Source organism: Anomaloglossus baeobatrachus, chromosome 5, assembly GCF_048569485.1.
Source record: "Anomaloglossus baeobatrachus isolate aAnoBae1 chromosome 5, aAnoBae1.hap1, whole genome shotgun sequence".
NCBI classification, from domain to species: Eukaryota; Metazoa; Chordata; class Amphibia; order Anura; family Aromobatidae; genus Anomaloglossus; species Anomaloglossus baeobatrachus.
The window spans coordinates 186,757,094-186,779,405 of NC_134357.1; the positions used below are offsets into that span (position 1 = coordinate 186,757,094).

General features: G+C 42.9%; 1 protein-coding gene across 1 annotated transcript in view; it reads left to right on the forward strand.

The window, feature by feature from the left end:
- RASGEF1A (RasGEF domain family member 1A) overlaps positions 1-22,312 on the forward strand; it is a 759,117-nt gene that overhangs the window by 498,624 nt on the left and 238,181 nt on the right. The gene's annotated exons all lie outside the window — the stretch shown is intronic.

The window sequence follows — 22,312 nt, forward strand, 5'->3', positions numbered from 1 at the left end:
TGGGTGTGGTTTTGAAATGGGCGGGGTTTACAGAGAACCTGTTGTTAAAAATTTTAATCCCACCCCTGATTAGGGGTATCCCTGAGAATAGGGATAGCATAGGGCTCCCTAGCTTGGGAGACAGCTTAGAAGCCCCAGTTCCCCGCTAACCCATAGTCATTGTGACATTATAGCTGGCCTTTATATTCCAGCATGGACCCACTTGCTGAGCTATTGAGGCAATTGCAGACCTTGTCTCTCCAGGTAACTGGATTAAAGGGGGTGGAAAAGCAACAGGCGCAGTCCGCCACACCGGTGCAATCTGTTCTGGTCACTCAATCACCCGAACTTAAATTACCCCTCCCGGAAAGATTTTTGCATTTAGGGAAGGATGTAAATTGTACCTCCATCTAAGTGACCTCCACTCCTCTGGTAATGAGCCAAAGTGGGTGGGAATTGTGCTCTCACTTTTTAATGCGGACCCACAAGCAGGGCTTTTTATGTGCTGTCTGAGTCACCATTTTTTTGTAAGTGGACGGGTTTTTCCTCAACACTCAGCCTCATTTATGATGATCCAGACAAAATATCTTTAGCCGAGTCACTGCAACAGGGGAATCGGACTGCAGAGGACTATTGCTCCAAATTCTGGCTCTGGTCCGTAGACACTCAGTGGAACAACCCAGAGCTCAAAAGTCAGTGTTTTTCCAGGGTGTAACCAAGAGAGTAAAAGAGGCATTGATGTGCCATGTCTCATGCTATACATATTGACCGCCGTTTCCTGCAGAGGTCTCATAAAACTAAAACCCTCTGGGAGAGGAGAGCAGAGAAGAGGTCTCACCCGAGCCCATGCAGCTTGGAGGTCCCATGTGGGGAGAAATTTCTCTACTCTTTAAAGGGGAGGAGTTTGCTTTTTCTGTGGTAAAAAGGGACACTTTGTCAGCAACTGCCCCTAACACCCGTTAGGGTTAAAATTGGGGGCCTAGATGTCCCTATTATGGTCTTTCTGGAATATAATTGATGAACAGTTTGCTCGCTCTTCTGGGTTAGAGTTAAAGGAGTTATCTAATCCAGTACTCATCCCCTCTTTCTCAGGGGGTTTTGTTGACTGTGTACATGGGGCTGAAACTCCGTATAGGGGTACTCCATTCGGAGCTCATATCTTTTTGTGCTTAAGGGCCTTCCTGCACAAATTGTTTCAGGGTTTCCCTGGTTTGCACTACATAACTGCACTGTTGACTTTATAACCAAGGACATAATTAAATGGAACACATTTTGTAAAGAACACTGTCTAGGGACCTGTATTTCGGTGGTTACCTCTAGTCTTCTGGATCCTCTCTCAGATTTTTCTGTTGTGTTTTCTGAGAAGGATTGTCAGGTGTTGCTGCTGCATAGACCTTATGACTGCACCATAAGATTCAATCCAGGGGCCAAATTGCCCAAGTGCAGACTGTATAACTTGTTGGGCCCTGAGAGATTAGCTCTCAAGAATTATATAACGGAGAGTTTAGCTATAGGGCACATTAGGTCATCCTCATCTCCAGTAGCTGCTGGTTTCTTCTTTGTTAAAAAAGGGATGGTGGATCAGGGCCGTGACTGGACTTTCGTGAGCTCAACCAGGTAACAGTTCATGATCCGTATCCCCTGCCACTCATTCTTGACTTATTTAATCAAATTGTCGATGCTAAATGGTTCTCTAAACTTTACCTTAGGGGGGCCTATAATCCTATAATTTGACCCGGGTCGAACAGGGGGTGGGTGGAAAACTGTGTTTATTATGCCAGAGGGGCATTTTGAAAATTTGGTAATGCCATTCGGTCTAACCAACGCTCCAGCAGTAGTCCGTTTTGTTAGTGATGTGTTTTCTCATCTGTTAGGGAAATTTGTAATCATCTACCTTGATGACATTCTCATATATTCACAGAATTTTGGGTTTCATTTGGAACATGTTAGCCAAGTGTTATAAATTCTCAGAGTGAATAAATTGCACGATTAGCTGAAAAAATGTGTGTTCGCCGTTCTAGAACTTCCGTTTTTGAGTTACATTATTTCTGCTGTGGGATTTTGAATGGATCGCACTAATTGCAGGCAATTTTGAAATGGGACTGACTTGAGAACCTCAAAAAGCCCTGCAACGTTATATAGGTTTTGCTATTTTTTACTGGAAGTTTATTAAGAATTTCTCAGCTATAGCAAAGCTACTTACTAACATGACTTCTCTATATGGACTCAGGCTGCTTTGTATGCTTTCGACTGTCTTAACAAGTGCTTCTCATTAGCACCGATACAGTCTGATGTGTCTCAGCCTTTTATGGTGGAGGTTGAGGCGTCAGAAGTGGGGGTGGGAACTGTATGGTCTCAAGGGCTATCTGTGTGTAAACTGTGTCCATGTGTCTTCTTTTCTAAAAAATTATCTTCAGCAGAATGTAATTACAATATTGGTAATAGGGAATTATTGGTGATTAAATTGAGGAATGGTGACATTTTCTTCAGGGAGCTAAGGTATTTATCCTGTTACACTAATGTATATTTAGGATCATGCTTCCTTGCACTTTCAGCATCTCACTAGCCTTGTATGCTCTCAACAGACTTTCCACTCTTCATACTGCACTCTACACACTCTGCAGTAATGAGAAAATACATCTTCCTTTAACAACTCAAACCCTGTTCTCCATCCTTGTCAGGCTAGGCTTAACCCCATTACTAGCCCAGAGTAATCTAGTCCTATCCTATGAGAACCATTGACTGTTTACATATTGTACCTCATAATAACATCATTATCACTCACACTATGTCACACCTTACATATTATCACATAGTAAACACATTACATTCTTGTCTTGTGTTAATATCATTGGTGTCTTCGGGGGGAGCACACGATCATAGGTACTCACCCTTATAGTAGCATGCTGCTCAGTAGTGCTTGTTGGTCTAATTCATCTGCGCTCTGTGTTCTGATCTATTGCTGCCAGACTTATGACATCATATGACCTTTCTTTTGCGTTGTCCCTTGGCTCTGATGTGCTACCCACTAGGTATTCTGACTCCAGACCTAATTTCGCCTCTGTTATTATCTTTCACGTGCTCTCCTGGTATTTAACCCAGGAACGTTTAACTACCACGTTTGAAAACTAATGTTACATTCTGACTGGCCATATACCTTTTTTACCCAACTTATGGATCCAGTTTCTTTGCTCTATGATCAGGTGGCAAATCTGACCCAGATGTTCATCATGATCTGTCCATGGAACAACAGAAACTCCACACAGTCCCTGTTGATGGGTCAGTTTTCTAGTACTATGGGTGCTTACCAAAGTTTTCTACTGCCGACTGTATTTATGACTTCTGAGTCTTCTGACGTGCAATTGGTCTATCCCAAACCTGTGGTGGCACTTCCTGATAAACTTTCGGGGAAGAAAGACCAGTTTAGAATTTTCAGCCAGAGCTATAAGCTATTTTTTACATTGCAACCCCGAACTTCAGTGTCCCAGCAGTTAGTAATAAACATGTCCCTTTTGCAAGGGGTCCCTCAGACTTGAGCATTTTCATTGTCTCCACTAGCCCCAGAATGGTCTTCTGTTGACACCTTTTTTTGACAAACCAGGGTTGATCTATGATGAACCTGACAGGGTCCAAGTGACAGATGCAAAGATTATGAACTCGACTCAGGGGGGTGCTGTGACGAGTGTGTCATGGGTGATAGACAAACGAGAAGAGATCCCTGGCACACAGTATGCCAGGGATCTCTTCTGGTTTGCACTGCTTTTTTCTCCTCCTGAGCACCAGGCTAGCAGCAGTTGAGCCCAGCATAATTCCAATTTTTTAATGGGTGATAGACAGACATGTGATGTCCGGCAATAGAAGGTCACAGCGATTAGCTGCACAAACTGACATCCTGCTTAATGTATTTGTTATCCTATGTATCTCTGCTTTGTTTTCAACCTCTTCCCTTTAGGACCCTGCAAAATCCTCTTCCCTTAACAAGTCTTCAGTAGTAATGGGCTGACCTACAGATACCCGGGATCGGCGGGCCCAACCGGATTTTTAAAAAAAAGACAGTTTGGGCTCGGAATTGATTCAGGATATCTGGCCAGACACCAATCCCCATATACGTCAATAGGGACCTGAATCAGGTGCTTACAAATGGTGGTAGAAGGGGTAGGGGGATTTGAGCAAGTGCTTCATACTTACTGGTCTCTTCGCGGCTTTAACGCTACTTCCGAGTCTGCTCACTCTTCTTCCAGGCTTGCTCATTAGCTTCATGCATATGCACTGATTCTCCCGACCACCAGTAGTCCCGGCATCTCTGATTGTTTGGAGTCAGACAGCACCCCCAGCCTCTGTGACAGCATGTCTGACTGCAACCAATCAGAGGCGCTGTCTGCATCTACATTGCTGTTTATTAAAATCAGCAGGTTTTATTGTTCATAGTTCTATGCGTTTTGGAGCTAACATGCTCCTTCTTTAGGAACCAACAATAGCTGCTATTCGGCAGCGCGGCATTACAACACCTCTCTCCTGCTTCAATGAATTACTAATCTAGGGCTTAGTGGCAGCTGTAGGCTGTTATTAACCCCTTATTACCTCAATTGCCACTGCACCAGGGCAATCGGGATGAGCCAGGTAAAGTTCTGGGATTGTCGCACCTAATCAAACCTGGGTGGCTCCAGACTGCTATTTTTAGACTGGAAGGGGGCAATAAGCATAAGTCTCCCCAGCCTGAGAATACCAGCTCCCAGCTATCGACTTAAATAATATAAAAAAAGTTGCATGTGGTTCCTCTTGTTTTGATACACAGCCAAGATAACACAAACAGCTGGGGGCTGCAGCCTATAGCTGTATGCTTTATCTGTGGTGGATATCATAATATGGGAGGACCCTGTACCTTACGTGACAGCCGCACTACTGAGAATTATAGTTGCACGTTTTGGCAACGGTCCCCTTAAGTCCTGTGGAATGATACAGCTCTCAGGTGCCAGTTCAACAGAGACCTTTCAGATGCTCTTAAAGATGCTCTGGCCCTGCATGCGTCACTTTGTTCTCTGAGGGAGGCCATGACTATTTGTATTGATCTAAAATATTGTTTAAAAGAACTGAAGTCCTCAGTGGTTGATACCTTTTAATGGCTAACTGAAAAGATGGTGATAATAGCAAGCTTTTGAGACTACTCAGGTCTCTTCATCAGGCATGGTATAACACAAAATCTGAAGAGTCACATATTTATACACAACAGGACATAGAATAGCGCAGTGAAAAAAAAAACAAAAAAAAACAACAAGTTATATGAAACAGAACTATCACTATGGTATAGTACCTATCTTTGCCATAGTGATAGTTCTGTTTCATATAACTTGTTGTTTTTTTGTTGTTTTTTTTACTGCACTATTCTATGTCCTGTTGTGTATAAATATGTGACTCTTCAGATTTTGTGTTATACCATGCCTGATGAAGAGACCTGAGTAGTCTCGAAAGCTTGCTATTATTACCATCATTTCAGTTAGCCATTAAAAGGTATCAACCACTGAGGACTTCAGTTCTTTTAAACAATTTTTTATCTCTACTGGCTAACACGGTACAAAGATATATTTTACCTGTATTGATCTAAGAACATTTGACTTCCCTGCCTCACGACTTGTCCGTGTAGTGACTAGCGTCACACTATACTTGCTCTACGCAATAACACATTATGGAGCTTAAATTTGATTAAGGAGTTACCATCAGATCAATTGCTTCTTGTAGGACTTAGTTTATGTAGGTCCTACAAGATATAAAGCAACATTTCTGTAAATCTTGCACCCCGTTAAAATACCAAAAAATGTCAAAAAAAACAATAGCTTGCAAGCGAGCCAACTACAGAGGCAGATGGCAAGTTCTTGTTGTTTCTGTTGATGCATCAAAGACTGATACATCTCTTATCTTTTGTATCATGTGTTATTTCAGCCAAAAAGCACACACATTACAATGGCATGTTGTGGAGTATTAGCATAACATTCTTGTTCATTCTTTGGCAAGTATCTCAATGAAGGAAAATAGTTATAATTCTTTCTAGTGTATACGGGTTTATCTTGGACTTTGCTATCAAAACCTAGTGGCATTGTGGGCTTCTTTAATAAGCCTTTTATAAGCCAGGCCTCTTTACATTAATAACAACCCTTGAAGTAAAGGTACCGTCACACTAAGAGACGCTCCAGCGATCCCACCAGCAACCTGACCTGGCAGGGATCGCTGGAGCGTCGCTACATGGGTTGCTGGTGAGCTGTCAAACAGGCAGATCTCACCAGCAACCAGTGACCAGCCCCCAGCCAGCAGCGACACGTAGAAGCGATGTTGCGCTTGGTAACTAAGGTAAATATTGGGTAACCGACCCGATATTTACCTTGGTTACCAGCGCACACCGCTTAGTGCTGGCTCCCTGCACTCCTAGCCAGAGTACACATTGGGTTAAATACCCGATGTGTAGTCTGGCTATGTGTGCAGGGAGCAGGGAGCCGGCACTGACAGTGTGAGAGCGGCGGACGCTGGTAACAAAGGTAAATATCGGGTAACCAAGGAAAGGGCTTCTTGGTTACCCGATATTTACATTGGTTACCAGCGTCCGCAAAAAAAGCCGTCTCCCTGCTGACTGCACATTCAGTTGTTGCTCTGTCGCTGTCACACACAGCGATGTGCGCTTCACAGCGGGAGAGCAACAACTAAAAAATGTCCCAGGACATTCAGCAACGACCAGCGACCTCACAGCAGGGGCCAGGTTGTTGCTGGATGTCACACACAGCAACATCGCTAGCAAGTTGTGCCTCAGCAGCGATGTTGCTAGCGATGTTGCTTAGTGTGACGGTACCTTTATATTCACATCTAGCAGATTTGCTGCAAAAATTTCTGTGACTTACAGAAATCCATTTGATTGTTGCTTAACATCCCCATTCAGATAAGTAAGACTAAAATTTTCTGTTACATTTTTATAAAAAATCATGCCATGTGTGAATAAACTTTGCAGACATTGTTATCACTAATAGTTTATCAACTTCCTATTTATTTAAACCAGATCAAGGTAGAAAGATAACCTCTTTGCTTAGAAAAACGAAGCTTGAATTGTATTGATTTTTTCAATATGTGCATGTTCATCTACAGTACATTAAATGAGGATCTAAAACTCATGAAATAAAAGAAGACCAAATGCAATTTATAAAATATATTTTATAATTGTAAAAATATAATCTTTATTTCAGTGATAAAAAGCTATTATAGGAGCCCTTAAGAAGGGAAGCTTGAAGTCAGCACAAGTTAGCCCTCCACTGTTTCACTATTTTGACAGCTGTGTGAGACTTCCTGGGGGAACACAACAGTGTTCACTATAGAACCACAAGGTGATCAGTGCATCTATCTTACTTCATGTTGAATGAATGAATGAGAAGCAATCTAAGGGTATGTGCGCACGTTGCTTTTTACCTGCTTTTTACCTGCTTTTTTGCTGCTTTTTCTTCTGCGCTGTTTAATGCCAAAATGGATGTGTTCTTCTATTCAAGCAAAGTCTATGGGAATTTGGGTTTCTTGTTCACACTATGTTGTTCAAAATGCTGCCTTTTTGTGGCAGAACTTTGGTCAAAAACTCAGCTTTTCAAAGAAGCAACATGTCAATTGTTTTTGCCATTTGGGTTTTGCACTGCAAAGCTGAGTTTTTGACCAAAGTTCTGCCACAAAAAGGCAGCATTTTGAACAACATAGTGTGAACAAGAAGCCCAAATTCCCATAGACTTTGCTTGAATAGAAGAACACATCCATTTTGGCATTAAACAGCACAGAAGAAAAAGCAGCAAAAAAGCAGGTAAAAAGCAGGTAAAAAGCAACGTGCGCACATACCCTTAGATGGATTTGTATATTCACCCCTGCTTTGTTACAAAATACCAGGGATTTTCTGTCTGCTGTATCTCAAAGCATGTCCTCCCTCTATCTGAAACTGAATCTTTCCAAAACTGAGTTTCTTGTGTTTCCTCCCTCTACCAACCAATCTACACCCGACATCTCAATTACCTTCGATGATTTAATCATTACTCCCAAACAGCATGCTCGCTGTCTTGGGGTCATATTAGAACTCTCCTTCATTCCTCATATACAATCACTCACTCGCACATGTCACCTGCATCTTAAAAACATCTCCAGAATCCGACCATTTCTCACTTTCAAAACTGCAAAAACCCTTACTGTCGCTCTTATTCATTCACGCCTGGATTACTGCAACTCTTTATTGATTGGTCTCCCTCAGACCAAACTCTCGCCTCTCCAATCCATCTTGAATGCAGCAGCCAGGGTCATATTCCTGTCCAGCCGCTTCACTGATGCCTCCACCTTGTGCCAGTCACTACACTGGCTACCTATCAGCTACAGAATACAATACAAATGCATATCCCTCACCCACAAAGCTCTCCACAGCTCTGCATCACCATATATCTCATCCCTTATTTCTGTCTATCATTCTACCCGCCCCCTGCGTTCCGCAAATGATCTTTAGGTACCGTCACACTAAGCAACGCTTCAGTGAGCTCACCAGCGATCTGATTTGGCAGGGATCGCTGGAGCGTCGCTACATGGTCACTGGTGAGCTGTCAAACAGGAAGATCTCCACAGCGATCAGAGGTCAGCCACCAGCGACCCGTGTAACGACGCTGTGCTTCGTAACCATGGTACACATCGGGTTACTAAGCAAAGGGCTTTGCTTATAGTTGCCCAATGTGTACCTTGGCTACGTGTGCAGGGAGCAGGGAGCCGGCTTCTAGAAGCTGCGGATGCTGGTAACCAAGGTAAATATCGGGTAACCAAGCAAAGCCTTTGCTCCCTGCACATTCAGATCGTTGCTCTCTCGCTGTCAAACACAGCGATGTGTGCTTCACAGCAGGAGAGCAACGACCAAAAAATGGTCCAGGACATTCAGCAACGACCAGCGACCTCACAGCAGGGGCCAGGTCATTGCTGGATGTCACACACAGCGATATCGCTAGCAAGATCGCTGTTGCGTCACAATAACCGTGACTCAGCAGTGATGTCACTAGCGATGTCGCTTAGTGAGACGTGGTCTTTAGACTAACATCCTCCATAATATGAACCTCACACCTCCATCTCCAAGACATTTCTCTCGTGCCGCGCCAGTTTTCTGGAATGTACTACCCCAAAGAATGTGACTAATATCCAGCCCCCAAGTTTTTAAGCGTACATTAAAAACACATCTCTTCAGACAAGCTTATCATAATAACTTACTAACCTAACTCTCCCCTGTCCCACCTTCTAAATGCTACTCGTAACCTTCTCTCTCCTATTTCTGTCCTCACACCTTACATACAACCAATAGCATGTAAGGGCACCGAAAAGGTTACTATCTAATGACCACATCATTCATCTTTATATGTAACCAATAAACTAGCATAACCATGGCCGCACCAGATCTACAAGTGTGCTTCACCTTTTGTGTCCCCCCATTTTCCCATAGATTGTAAGCTTTCGAGCAGGGCCCTCATTCCTACTGTAGCTGGTGAATCGTGTACTATTTTGTTTTGTTTTTGTCTATACAACCCCCACCGGATTGTAAAGGGCTGCGGAATATGTTGGCGCTATATAAATAAACTTTATTATTATTATTATCATTATTGGGCAGAAGGAAAAGAAACATTGAAGCAGCAACACAGGTAAATCTTACATGTTTCTCATCTGTGTGGTTTAGCTGCTTTGTACAATGTGTGAAAAAAAGACTCTGATTAAGACTTTACGACCAGATATGTCATTTTTTTACAGATTAAAGCATAAGTGATAAATTGCAGATTGGTGGAGATGTCACAGCTGGGACTTCCACTGGTCCTAATAATCGAATGCACTTATGTACCACCGATCTATTTATGCTGTATGGGACTGCTGCAGATAGCTTCTGCTGGCAGTTTTTTTCTACTGTTTACTGTATGGAGTAATTTTATATTTTGAAAGATTGATCGTTTATAAATGTGGCAATACCAGATATGCCAGGTATTTTTATTCTTTTTAGTTTTCTTACATTTTTAGGTACATTTTTACATATGCTTTTCTTTCCATTGGGAAACTTGAACTTGTGATTTTTTGATTGTGTGTAAAATGTTTTGTAGTACACTAGTGTTGCAGTGTATTGTAAGCAACACCTCGGATTTGTGTTGCAAGAGTGTTTTAAAGGATAAATAAAACATAGTAATGTTTGTATAGAAGTAAAACAAATCCCCCATACTGATCCTTTACTTTAAGGCTACTTTCACACATCCGGCTTGAGCCCTGTGGCTCAATCCGGCTGTGCAAGCTATGCAACGGATGCGGTGAAAACACCGCATCCTTTGCATAAGTTTTTCCCATGCGGCCCGCCCGGTTTTTGCCGCTTGCGGCATGCTACTGAGCATGCGCAGTGGCAAAAACCGCATGCGGCGCACGAATGCGGTATTTGCCGCATCGCGCCGCATCCGGCCGCCATAGGCATGCATTGAGAGATGCGCCGCATCGGCCGAATGCGGCGCGATGCGGTTTTTTTTGCCGCACGAAAAAACGTGCCAGGCAACGTTCCATCCGGCCGCCGCACCGGCTAAATCTGCCGCATGCGGCAAAAACCGGATGGAACGCAAGGCCATGCGGCACAATGCGGCACTAATTAAAGTCTATGCAGGAAAATCGCAACCGGCAGCAAAAAAAACCGGTTGCGATTTTCCTGCAAAGTGCCGGATTGTGCCGCAGAAGAAAAACCGGAGGTGTGAAAGTAGCCTAATGGGGTTTCCAGGATTCTCGCTGCTGCATCCTTTCATACTTTGATGAGTGGGGTGCCTTTTAAACTTCCTAGGTGTTTCAGTTATACAAAGAACAGAATACACAGCAGTGTCATCTCGCTTAGAATTGTATTGTAACATTACATCACAATCAACTATAAGTGGTTGCATATGTTAGATGATCATACGTTTTGTACTTGTGAGCTTGAAGAACCAGTAATTTCTAAACTGTAGTGTGCCAATTCCAATTAACACTGCTTAGAAAGTTTCACCGGTAAATAACATTCTACAAGCATAATAATTTAAAGAGAACCTGTCATCAGGATCTGGCATAATAAACTAAAGGTATGGGCATAAAGGCACTGTTCTGATTTAATATGTACCGACCTTAGCTGGGGGCGGCGTTTGCGCAGATTGATCTGTGTTACAGAACTGCCTAATAAAAGGTGGAAGCAGGCTATCAGGCAGTCAGGGTCCACCGTGCAGAGGAAACCTGCTGCTGGTGGTAACAGAAGGTAGGAGGTATCTGTACCACAAAAGCGGTACTTGGACCAACTTCTGTCCTCTCTGTTAACTAACAGAGACTACCAAATTAGCATATGTGTAAATGAGGGTAATTCTAAAAGGTTTATGTTGAGTGCCTAAATAATAATAGAGATAGACTTGCAGTTCTTGTTACTTCACAGAAACTAAAGTGAAAGTGAGTGCGGATGGTTAACCCAACCGTAGTCCACTAACTAGAACCCCTGTTGCCTCACAGAGGTAAAGTAATATATAGTAGCACATGTGTTAATGCTCACATAACGTATATAGGAAGATAGGGAATCCGTTACAGGTCACGGAGATCCCTGGACGTTAACCTCTATTACCTCATAAAGGGTGAAGCATGAAGCTAAGATATGGGTGAGACCAGTACTAACCGTACTGCTTAGTCTCAAATGTATGGAGCCCCGTACGTAAACCAGGGAGCTCTCTATGCTTGCCGCACAGTAGAGAACCAGAGAGTCACCTGGTGGCTCAGTGAGTGTATGAATCCCTGTCTAAGCCCTTTGTGCTTGCCGCACCGTAGGGAATCAGGGAGCTCTTTGTGCTTGCTGCACAGTAGAGAACCAGAGAGTCACCTGATAGCATAGTGAGTGTGAGAATCCCTGCCTAAGCCCGGTTCCACTGAGGAACGTAGAGAGCGGGCACTAGCGGTACACTAGCAGGTAAGGAGTGGTTAACCAGCAGGTGCACACTTGCTTGTGACTGTAGGTATTAGGCTAGTTAGTAGGAGAGGTCACACATGAGGCGGCTATCCCATGCATGCACCAAGAACGACTGAGCACTGAGCAGCGTGCTGCAGGGTCCTTTATAGACAAAGCACCACCCATAAGATGGAGGCACCCAGGGCACAATCGTATCTCAACCAATAGTGGTAGTGAAAGTCAGCGGGGACATCACCCGCGACCAATCAGCATCAAGCACGTCAGAGTCATGTGATCCCACGTCAGCGTTGACGTCACCCACGACCAATCAGCATCGAGCGCGTCACAGTCATGTGATCCCTCGTCAGTGGTGATGTCACTCGCGGCCAATCAGCGGCTGCCACGTGGTAGGCATGCGCAGATCGGGTCCAAGCTGACTTAGAACAAAATCAGCTTGTCTACTCGCACATGCGCAGAAGCCAGAGTTCTGGACTTAGCCTCCACAGCTAAGGAGTGAGCAGACGGGTAGAATGCCGTGGCACAGAGCGAGAAGGAGAAGAAGAAGGACGCAGACCAGCAGACCCACGACCCGTAACAGATCTGGTTGTAGGTGTCAGTAAAATGGCACCAATGTTGGTGCAGGTACACATTAATCTCCCTGCAGGCTTCAGAAAAATGACGCAGTGGTGGCATATGCGCAGATTGAGTTCTTGATTTGTCATTTAGCTGAGATTTTAATCTGTGGATAGCACTGGTGCAGAATTTTAAACAACATGAAGATACTTACACCAGAAACAGCTAAGGGGCTGTGGCAGACATTAAGACCTTACCCACAATTCCCCCTCTCAGTCCTGCCCCAATGCATGAACAGCTCATTGCCAAAAAACTTCTAATGGTGATTAAAGAAGAACCAGGCTGCGGATTTCTACAGTGAAGCTACCTATTAAATCAGCAGATCAGCGTCATTATGCCCGTACCTTTAGTTTATCATGCCTGATCCTGATGACAGGTTCTCTTTAAATCAATGCAATGTTTGTTAAATGTTGAGCCAGATTTTCATCAACTGAAATCTGAAAACTGGGCCAAAAGAGTTTAGGCACTTTTTGTGCAACTGTTTCATTCTGGAAGTCACTGTCGATCTGAGATCCCAATTCCACTAATGTTATCACTTTTAGGAGTTATGAATTGGTTAAATACAATACAATTTCATACAGAATTATTATTCCTCTTAAGAAATATGTAGGAAAAACCTGTTCATTATAAAGATGATTTTGTCTTGGTTTCTGCATGTGCTTAAGGACTCCTTGGGAATTTCAGTCAGCCTTTCTAGCATTTTTCATGGCAAAACAAAATATAAATAAATTAAGTACATAGGGATTCACTATCTATATGGCAATGGATCTAGTACAGCAGCAACAGCATTGTTATATACAAAAGCCATGACACCAAAGTGAATACTAAAAGCAATAATGTTCGGTACTTTGGGTGAGTGCCAAAGGATTTTTGTGTGATTCCTGATTTGTATGATTTGCACTTTATAATTTATCCCACTATTGTTTTGAGATTCATGAGCATCCCTCTTAAACATAATGTAATATTACGTATAACAGGGACACTAATAACACTTGTATACAAAAAAAAATATTTTTTGTAATCATCGCAGATGACTTTGTTTTTTTTGTGTCCTGATTTAAAAAATGTATATAGTTTTTCTGTATAGTTTCCATGGAGCAGCATCATTATTATAAGGTATAGGAAATATACTGGCGACATTAAGAAAACAGTAATCTACTTATCAGAAAAAAAAAATGCTTCACCTTACAAAACAGTTTTTATTGACCCAAAATAATTTCACATGCAAAATAGATACCAAAATATGAGCAGAAATTAAAAGTGCTTGACATTAGACTGTTGTTGATGCGATTTTTCAGGGTTGTCCCTATATAACATCCAACAGTAATCTGCCATAATTGAGTCATTCCAAAAACCCTGGTAGCGGTTCCATTACTTTAATGTCCTGGTGAAACCGCTCGCCTTGTTTATTGCTTACATCCCAGGATATTGAGGAAAGAAATCTAAATGTGAATGCAATAAAGTGCATTTTCAGACGAGTGCGACATCCAAGACACTGGTATGCATTTATCTGCTCCTCAACACCTTCTACATATTCTGGAGATTTATTTTTTCATAAGAAGTCTTCACAAATCCACTTGAAGGAGTACTTTGCACACTACGACATCGCAGCTGCGATGTCGGTGGGCTCAAATTGAAAGTGACGCACATCCGGCGTCACAGTCGATATCGGAGTGTGTAAATCGTTTTTGATACGATTAACGAGCGCAAAAGCATTGAAATCGTATCATCAGTGTAGCGTCGGTCATTTCCATAATTTCAGAAGGACCGATGTTACAATGTTGTTCCTCGTTCTTGCGGTAGCACACATCGCTGTGTGTGAAGCCGCAGGAGCGAGGAACATCTCCTACCTGCGTCCTGCGGCTCACGCCGGCTATGCGGAAGGAAGGAGGTGGGCAGGATGTTTACGTCCCGCTCATCTCCACCCCTCCGCTTCTTTTGGCCGCCTGCCGTGTGATGTCGCTGTAACGCCGCACGACCCGCCCCCTTAGTAAGGAGGCAGTTCGCCAGCCAGAGCGACATCGCAGGGCAGGTAAGTCCGTGTGAAGCTGCTGTAGCGATAATGTTCGCTGCGGCAGCTATAACACAATATCGTATGTGCGACGGGGGCAGGGACTATCGCGCTCGGCATCGCAAGCATCGGCTTGCGATGTCGTAGTGTGCAAAGTACCCCGAAGCTTTTCCAAGATCTCAATTCCTTATCATTTAGAGTTCCTTCAAACACATGATCTCTCATAAGCTCTCTGATCTGAGGAACAACAAATACCCATTTCTTCAGTTTTGCTGGTGAAATGCTGGAGAATTTCTGTTAAATGTACTGGAACCCTTGTGAATTTGTTTTTGCCATGGCTTTCACAAAGTTTTTAATCAATCCCAACTTTATATGTAGTGGAGGAAGAAAGATTTTTTGCTGGAGCAACTGAAGGATTATGCTGAACATTGTCTCTACCTGGAGCATAGATGTTTCTCTGTCCCCAATCACGACAAACATAATGCTCTACTGTATTTCTACTGCCCCATAAACACAAGAAGCAACAATATTTTGTGCAAGCTCCTTGCATTCCCATTAGCAGACGAAACACTTTCAAATCTCCACAGATATTCCATTGATGATGTTTATATTGTATAGCATCCAAAACAACTGACAGATTTTCATAACTTTCCTTTAGATGACATGAGTGAGCAATACGGATTGATGGTTTCATATTTCCATTGTGAAGCAACACTTGTTATGATTCAGGGACCGAGAAAGATCAAAAAATGCAGAATCCCAAATAGTAAGAGTGGCTGGAACCTTAACGGATTGCAGACCTAATCCTGACACACAACTAGAAGTAGCCGTGGGACGAGCCTACGATGACCTAGTCGTCTCGACACAACCAGAGAACTAAATAGTCTCACAGATAGAAATATACAAAAGCTAATCTGCCTCGGAGGAGTCCCCAAAGATAGATAGATAGCCCCCCACATGTAAAGGCTACGGTGATATAGAAAAACACAATACAAAGCCTGAAAAGACAGATTCAGCAAAGGTGAGGCCCAAACTATCATTATAGAAAAGGATAGGAAGGAGCACTGTCTGCAACCATAAAAAAAACCCTAATAAATACAAGCACTTCTGATATGGAAAAATCCTAAGGTCACACAACCTCTCTCCCACTGAATCAGCACTCAAATGTTACTGGGATCCAAAAACACTAATACAGATGAGGGACTGAATTAATACCAAGCATGACAAACACAATAACTTGCAGAATCATGGAGCTAAGTATACAGACACTCCCAACAGTGAATGATCCCATTCCACCAAGAACTCCACACAGACAAAATAGGAATCAAGCATTAGTATTAACCAGAAAAAAACAACAAGAAAGTGGAAAACAAACAGAAGAGGTACAAAGACCGATTCTCTGAGAGGAGTTCTGGCTGTGAGCAGGGCTGGTTACAGAATGTCCTTAACACACATGAGACCATTGAGCACTGGCAAGTAACAGGAGAAAACTACTCAGTTATATAGTCCCAGTCTGACCCTGATTGCCAGTCCTCTGCAGGTGTGTGACTTTCATTCCACAAATCAACTGCACCATCAGCACTGACCACAAGAGGGAGCCCTAAACTGGAAAACGGATTCACAGCAAACACTGCTTTCACACTATTCTGGGATGAGTTAATAAACAATCGCCAATGTGCAACAAAATACTCTTTATTCAGTTCTTCAAAGAGGCCATTCACATTTCACCACCTGGCTACTACATTTCCTTTCCACCGACATCCCCACCATCATTATGGGTGACTTTAACATCCCCATTGACACTTCTCACTCATCTGTCTCTAAACGTCTAACACTCGCTTCCTCCTTCGGCCTCACTCAATGGTACTCTGCAGCTACTCACAAAGATGGCCACACGCTGGACCTCATCTTCACTCGTCTTTGTTCCCTATCTAACCTCTCTAACGTGCCTCTCCCCCTGTCTGACCACAACCTACTCACATTCTCTTCCCTCTCTTCTCCAAGTACACAACCCCCCCTCCACAAACTTTCACACCAACGCAGAAATCTCAATCACCTTGACTTACACTCACTTTCTCAGTCCCTTCTCCCTCTTGCAGACATTGCTTCTTCACACGATGCAGATGCTGCTGCCACTTTATACAACACCACCATCTCTGCAGCTCTCGAATCAGCTGCCCCTCTCACACACCAAAACCCGCACAATCAACAGGCAACCCTGGCACACAAGCTCTCACCACTTTCAAGTCTGCACTCACTGCTGCAAAACAAACCTACTTCTCATCTCTCATATCCTCTCTATCTCACAACCCTAAACAGCTATTCAACACTTTCAACTCTCTCCTCCATCCCCCGGCACCACCTCCATCTCCTCTCATCTCAGCTGAAGACTTTGCTTCTTTCTTCAAGCAGAAGATTGACAACATCAGAGCAAGCTTTGGCCCACAATCACCACAGCCACTCCTCACAACTATTCAGCCTTCTTCCTCCAAATCCAGCTTCTCCACCATGACAGAAGATCATCTTTCCACTCTACTCTCAAGATCACATCTCACAACCTGCCTGCTTGATCCACTCCCATCCCACCTCATCCTCAATCTCACCACAGTCCTCCTCCCGACCCTAACCCATCTCTTCAACCTCTCACTAACAACTGGTGCATTCCCTTCATGCTTTAAACATTCCTCAATCACACCCATCTTCAAAAAGCCTTCCCTTGACCCTTCCTCTGTGTCAAACTATCGCCCCATATCCCTTCTCCCCTATGCCTCAAAACTACTGGAACAGCATGTCCATCTTGAACTGTCCTCACACCTCTCTTCCTGCTCTCTCTTTGACCAGTTACAATCTGGTTTCTGACCCCATCATTCCACTGAAACTGTCCTGACCAAAGTCACTAACGACCTACTAACCACAAAAGCCAAGCGACACTACTCTGTCCTCCTCCTCCTGGACCTGTCCTCTGCCTTTGACACAGTAGACGACTCCCTTCTACTGCAAATTCTCTCATCTCTGGGTATCACAGACTTGGCGCTATCTTGGATCTCCTCATACTTATCCAACCAAACTTTCAACATCTCCCACTCTCACACCACTTCCTCATCTCGCCCCCTATATGTTGGGGTCCCCCAAGGTTCAGTTCTTGGACCACTGCTGTTCTCCATTTACACCTTCGGCCTGGGACAGCTCATAGAGTCCCATGGCTTTCAGTATCATCTCTATGCTGATGATACGCAGATCTACCTCTCTGGACCAGACATCACCTCCCTACTAACCAGAATCCCACAATGTCTGTCTGCTATTTCATCCTTTTTCTCTGCTCGATTCTTAAAACTGAACATGGACAAAACAGAATTCATTGTCTTTCCTCCTCCTCACTCAACCCCCCCACCTGACATATCCATCAATGTCAATGGCTGCTCACTTTCCCCAGTGCCACGCGCTCGCTGCCTGGGAGTAATCCTAGACTCTGATCTCTCTTTCAAGCCACACATCCAAGCCCTTTTCACCTCCTGCCGCCTCCAACTCAAAAATATTTCCCGGATCCGTACATTGCTTTCCCAAGAAGCTGCAAAAACCCTAGTACATGCCCTTATTATCTACTGCCTGAATTATTGCAACCTCCTGCTCTGTGGCCTCCCTTCTAACAGTCTCGCACCCCTACAATCTATTCTAAACTATGCTGCCCGGCTAATCCACCTGTCCCCCCGCTACTCCCCGACCTCTCCTCTCTGCCAATCCCTTCACTGGCTTCCAATTGCCCAACGACTCCAGTTCAAAACACTAACCATGACATACAAAGCCATCCACAACCTGTCTCCTCCCTACATCTGTGACCTAGTCTCCCGGCACTTACCTGCACGTAACCTTCGATCCTCACAAGATCTCCTTCTCTACTCCCCTCTCATCTCCTCTTCCCACCATCGCATCCAAGATTTCTCGCATGCCTCCCCCATACTCTGGAATGCTCTGCCACAACACATCAGATTCTCGCCTACCTTAGCAAGCTTCAAAAGGAACCTGAAGACCCACTTCTTCCGACAAGCCTACAACCTGCCGTAACCCTCAGTCTGATACAGCGCCGCACAATCAGCTCTACCCTAACCTACTGTATGCTCACCTATCCCTTGTAGACTGTGAGCCCTCACGGGCAGGGACCTCTCTCCTCCTGTACCTGTCTGTGTCTTGTATTGTTTATGATTATTGTACTTGTCCCTATTATGTACACCCCTTTTACATGTAAAGCGCCAAGAAATTGATGGCGCTATAATAATAAATATTAATATTAATAATTGTTACAGTACACCATTGGTCCATCAACTGTAAAAAATTGTGTTAAAGTGTTACTTCTGTTTTGGTAATGACACACTTTGACATCATCATGAAGAAGATTCTTCTGTTTCAACCTAGATGCAACAAATTCAGCTTTATCTTTTGACTATGAAAGGTCTCTGATGAGATTATTTAATTCATGTTGAGTAAAGCCTTCTGGCTGCTTGGCTGCTCTATCAGTTACAGACTCATCTTGACTTGAGGTCTCTATGTCTTCGCCAGTAACTTCAGCTCTATAGTTTTCATATTCTACTTCATTTTCATCCAATCCAGAAAGCGGTGATACAGGAACTGGCAAGGTACCATCATGCGGAACTGGCCTAATTGCAGATTCAACTTCCGGGTAATTATTCTTATGTTTGTTCTTTGCAGAAAAGCCCTTCAGTTTGACAAAATAAAAGTAGCAGTCATCACTATGATTTTTGGGTTCTCTCCAAATCATGGGAACAGCAAAAGGCATAGCCACTATCCTCATATTCAACCAGTCATGAAGACCATTTGAACAACTTGAGCATATCACATGAGGGGCCCAGCATACATTGAAAATGCAGAAATAATGTAAAATCAAAAAAATCTATCTCAGAAACATTATGTGATAGAGCAAAAGCAAGCATATTTTTGGAATCAGCACATCAAACTCCATAAAACAGACTTATTACCTTTGCTGTTAATTTTTTTGTGTTGATCATGATGGAAGGAGGTACCGTTTACAGTTCCTAGAAATCAAACATCCAGTGGCTGTCAAAATGTGCAAAATAAATTTGGTTGTTTTTCAACCAATTTCATAGAAGATACATTGAAAAGATAGAATTTGGGACACCAATGGACTGGCATCTCTGTGACTTGAACGATAAGATATTCCACCCCTTTCCAAAAGATTGTGCTCTGAGGATATGACTGTAACAAGTGTGTCAGTGAGCCATCCAATGTTCCACAACTCCAGCAACAATCTGGAATATTCTGACTGTATTTTTCAAAAGTGAAGGAACCAGAACATTAAAGAGAATCTGGCAGAAGATTTATGCTTCAGACCAGCTAGAGTCCTAAAGCCTTTGTAAATGGCAGAGCAACAGAGACGCACCTACATAGCATGTCCCTCATGAAGCTGTGTGAAATAAGTGTTGGGGTGCCAGGCTACGCACTGGCAGGGCTCCCAGCTCACGTTATATATATTTGTTATAAATCTGCTTATTCTGGCCCATAGTCCTCAGCTGGATATTCAAAGAAAATAGTAAAAAGAATTAAATGTACATTGCTGTAATAAAACAACCAATGTCTGATTCACTCTGCCTGTGGCCCGTGCTACATGAATCTACTTTCTAATTCCCATTAATATTTTTTTATTAGTTTTCTTTATGTGTAGGATGTGGGGTTTGGGTCATCATTAGTTTATCATGTGGTTTTTTATTTGTTGCGCTGTTACATTTCACAACATCAAGTCACATGAACAAAAACATTGTACTCGAATAAAGAACAGAGAACATTTAAAGCTTGTTCTTCTTTTTAAGGGTGGTAATTCTTATACTAGACAAAGAGTCTCGTAATTAGTCAGCTGGTTTTTGAATGACAAAGATGTTACAATTTTCCATGAGATGGGGACAGCAAGGGCCTGAATCATTTGGTTTAAGTACATAAATTAGTTAACAAATATGAGCAAATCAGAACTTTTATATGTGGAGTAAAGTACATTACTAAATCAGTTTTCATCGGCTCCATTTAGATAGGATAGATCTTTACTAAATACCATATATTTTACTCAAGTAAATTAAGCCATCTTTGAATAAAATATGAACTGGTGATTCAGAAACAGTGGGGTTCCCGCCAGTTGTTGTTAATTGGGTGGTACAGACCTTTGGACATGTTCTACTGGGTTCAGAAGGATAATTGTTAAGCCCAGTCATCCCCATTTTTTCAGCCAGCTACTTCTTTATTCCACTTGTCTCTAAGTTCATCACCATATAATTACATTGTACCTACATTATTTTCCCATAGAATATTCCTTATTATTGCTGGTGATTATAAAGATAACAAAACTGGCCTGAAAGACATTATCCTCTGAGTGCTTTGTGAAAAACTTATTTCTGGGCATAAATTTATAAGGTCAATTGACAGTGGGACCTGCTACTCTCTCTCTCTCTCTCTCTCTCTCTCTCTCTCTAGTACAGGTTTTTTGGCTAAGTAATGATTAAAGGAGTGATCCAAAGGTAAAAGGAAATTTCATTTAAATCCTGGCTATTTGATATGATAATCTAAGCTACTTTCTAATATACTTGTATTAAAAATTCCTTACCATTCCCTTACTACACTATCTAAATACCATTCTACTTTTTTCTATTTCCTGTCTGATGATGAATTGTTTGAGAGTCCAGTGCATTCTGGGATACTCAAACAAAGTGTCATTAGGGGGCAGAATCGGTGGCAGTGATAATAGCCTCTATACCCTCCCTGACACTAAGCGTCATCATGACGCTTATTCCAGGGGCCTTTCTGTCCCTCTTTGTCCCTCCCTGCTTTGTCCCAGCTGTCCCTTCTCTTACCCTCCTTGCGCTGTGCACAGTGCTTGCTCTGTTATCAACTCAGATCTATGAAGGGAATCTGTCACCACATTTGAGCTATTTACCTTAGAAATATGGATGGGCATACAAGTTATAGATTGCTAAAAAATACTCATAAGTTTATGCCTCATATCAGATGGCTTCTTGTTGCAAAATCATCTTTTTTAACTTTATGTTAATGAGCTCTTTCAAGCTATGCTACGGATGCTGCCCAGAAGATAACTCTGCATCTGCACTTCATTAGCCTAGCTATCACCTACCATCAGCATCACTGTGTCCCAGCAATGTCTTCTTCTTGTCCCACTCTGCAATTTCCAACATTAAGCTTTATTGTTCCTGTCTCTTATGGACATAAGCTTCACGCTCCTGCTATGCAGATGGAACATGAAACCTATGCCCATAGGAGGGTGGAACAATAAAGTGTAACATCCTAAATTGCAAGGTGCAGGCACGAAATTTTGGGGCAAAAAGCAGACGTCACTCAGACACAGTGATGCTGATGGGAGGAGATAGCTAAGCTAATGCAGTGCGGATGCAGTGTTATCTTACAGGCTACATCTCATAGCCTGCAAGCACTCATTAACATAAAGTTATAAACGATGATTTTTCAACAATAAGACATCTGATATGAGGTATAAAGGTATGATTATTTTCAGCAATCTATATCTTGTAAGCCCCTAGTAATAACTAAGATAGCTCAAATATGGTGACAAATTCCCTTTAACGATCAGCCTGTAACAGACAGCTGTCTATACCCAACATGCAGGAGACTAGTGTCCCCCCCGCTGGTGACGTCACTGGTCTCCTGAATGCCGGATATAGACAGCGCTCTGTTACCGGCTGATCATTACAGATCTG